The following is a 3,056-nucleotide window of genomic DNA, read 5'->3' on the forward strand; positions in this document are numbered from 1 at the left end:
TTGGGACAGCTGAAGAACCCTTTTGGAATGCTTTTTTCTAAGAGTGTACAGCTGTGAACAGCGCAGCAGCAATCGGRCTGTGTAGACCAGCGACGTTCCATACATTCTAATATAATTAATAGAGAGGAGAGAGCGATAGCCAGGGGGAATGAACAGCACAACACGTTTAAGGGAAAGAGTGGCCTGTGGGCTACACACCTGAAACCAAACATAAAGCCTTGACTGCAAATGTGCGCTAGATCCGCGCTAGATCGACATGACATGATAAAAATAGACATACACCCATGATTAATGAATATGAACATTATATCATTAATGAGCTTGAGGAGATCAGAGGATTTGATCCTGATTGATAACCCTCACAGCTATCCTCCAATCYCAATGTTTATGCAAATTAGACTGATAGGAAAATGTTCTAACTTAATTCATAAATTTGATTGTAAACATTCTAGCATTGGGCATTCTGATGTAATGCATTTCATTGTAAACATACACATTGGGTGTGGGGAGAACAGAGGATTCCCGTATATATTGCATTTTTACTGTAGCTTATTTTATATCCAGCAAGCAAGAGCAATGTGCTTCTTCCCGAATATACATGTATATATATTTTTTTTTTTAAATTGCTAAAAAATATATAGTTTGGCCAAAACCATCCGGTACGCTCGGGGGAGGGTAGCAGGAGTCTGATGAGGCTGACGTCTTTCCCTTAAAGGTTCGTGGTCCTCAGACTGGGAGACACATAGGCTCGCATGATGGAGTTATCCCATGGTGTAAAGTACTTTTAAGTAGTACTTGAAAGTATTTTTTATTTAAGTAGGTTTTTGGGGTATCTGTAATTTACTATTTATATTTTTGACTACTTTTACTTTTACTTCACTACATTCCTAAATAAAATCATGTACATTTCACTCTATCCATTTTCCCTGACACCCAAAATAGTCATTACATTTCAATGCTTAGCAGGACAGGAAAATAGTCAAATTCACATATTTATCAAGAGAACATCCCTGGTCATCCCTACTGTGATTAACCATTAAGAGCAATTGGATTAAGTAATCTGGAGGACACACATGATCACCTGGGTCGCCCTCTGGGAGTACGTCTAGATTGATCACTGGCACATGGGAGGTATCRTCTGCAACACCATAGTGCCCTCCAAGTTCATCACTATGCTAAGGACACTGAGACTGAAKAACTCCCTCTGCAACTGGATCCTGGACGTTCTGAGGGGCCACCCCCAGGTGGTGAGGGTATTTAAGTTGACCGAGGACAATAGTTACGGGGGAGATGAGGGGGATGAATGAGCCAATAGGAAGCTGGGGATGGTTAAGTGGCCATGATTGTATAAGGACCAGATTGAGAATTTAGCCCAAATCAAATGTATTTATATAGCCCTTCTTACATCAGCTGATATCTCAAAGTGCTGTACACGAGACTTAATATGTGTGGGGATTTGTATGGGGGGATTGTGAAGTGAGCTACCAAGTAGGAGCTGGGGGTTATGGTTAAGTTGTGCGGCATGGTTTGGTATTGGTTATATTAGTGAGGCTGAGAGTGGAAAAGTTTTACGTCCCAAATTTTCAAAGTGTATTTTTATATTTGCCGTCTGGTACTCAGCTGATATTTCAAAGTGCTGTAACCTGAGACTGTCAGTTCTATAAGAGCCCAACATGGCAAGATGTGCAGTTTGGTGTAGATTAACAAGATGGTTGGCTAGGAAAAGTATTCCCCTAGATGAAGGTATAAATACTTATGGAAGAAACCTAGAGAGGAACCAGGCTAATGAGGGGTGAGTCCGCTTCTGGCTGTGGCGGGTGCCGATGATCATTTAACAGATATGGCCAAAGATGTTCAAATTTCATTTAAATGACAGCATGGTCAAATAAATAATAATCACAGTAGTTGTCCGATTGGTGCAGGCAAGTCAGCACCATCAGAGTAAGTGTCAGTTGGTCTTTTTCGAATAGCCGCTCATTTAAAGTAGTTATTCTTCTACCGCTCCTGCTGTCTCTAGATGGTGGAGTTTAGAAAACAGCAGGTTGGGATAGTAGTTATGCTTGTGTCGCGAGTGAACAGGTCAGTGGTTCCGTTATGGTTCGACGCAGGTATGCACATTGAGCGGAGTGGTGAAACTGGAGACAAGCACGCCAGGTGGACTGGGGACAAGCAACGAGTATCATTGTGCCAGGTGTCCTGAGGCATTGTGTTGCTCTACGGGCGTCTAGGTCTCGAGAGAGGGATGAGAGAAAGAGAGAAAGAGTAATTAGGAGAGTTTTAGGGCAATTGGTTTATCTTGAAATTCACGTATCAGTCGGATGACACCGGATTACGGAGGGAGATGGAGAGGGGTGGGTCCGGTAGTAACAAACTGACCCTATCTGGCCCCGCACATAACTACTGCAGCATAAATACTGGAGAACTGAAACAGGAGGGGTCAGGAGACACTGTGCGCGCCATTTCCGATTGATGACCCCGGTTCATGGGTTCCAACCGGAAGGGGTGATTAACCCCCACTTTTGCCAAAGCACAGCCCCCACACCACTAGAGGGATATCTTCGAGCCACCAACTTACCATCCCCTGGCGGCATTAGGAGGTAGTAGCTCACAAGATCTTCGCAGGCGGCACAACCCTATGGGCGCCAACTTCGGAGACGGAGGAAGACCACGTCGAGTGACATCAACCACTCAAGTGACGCACCCCTCCTAGGAGACGTTGTTGTAGAATGTATTGCAGCTTAGATGTTAAGTTCCATGACTCTCAGTTACCTCTCGTGTATAGGTGTTTATTGAGGCAGAGAATCCTCAGTGGAGAGATGGGAACCGGCCAGGCAGAGATACAGCAAAGGGCGGTTGTTGCTCCAAGGCCTTTCCGTTCACTTCTGTCTTTACACTCCTGCGGCCAGACTACACTGCAATCATTGCAAAGCCCACTGGAAGTTTGATGATTGTCTTTCTTAGTAATGACTTAAAGTGTGAGTACCGATCGAATCTGCTCTCTCACAGGGTAGGCAGACCATTCTTCTACAAATTGAGCTTCTATAGGAGAAAGCCCT

Source organism: Salvelinus sp. IW2-2015, linkage group LG10 (assembly GCF_002910315.2).
Source record: "Salvelinus sp. IW2-2015 linkage group LG10, ASM291031v2, whole genome shotgun sequence".
NCBI classification, from domain to species: domain Eukaryota; kingdom Metazoa; phylum Chordata; class Actinopteri; order Salmoniformes; family Salmonidae; genus Salvelinus; species Salvelinus sp. IW2-2015.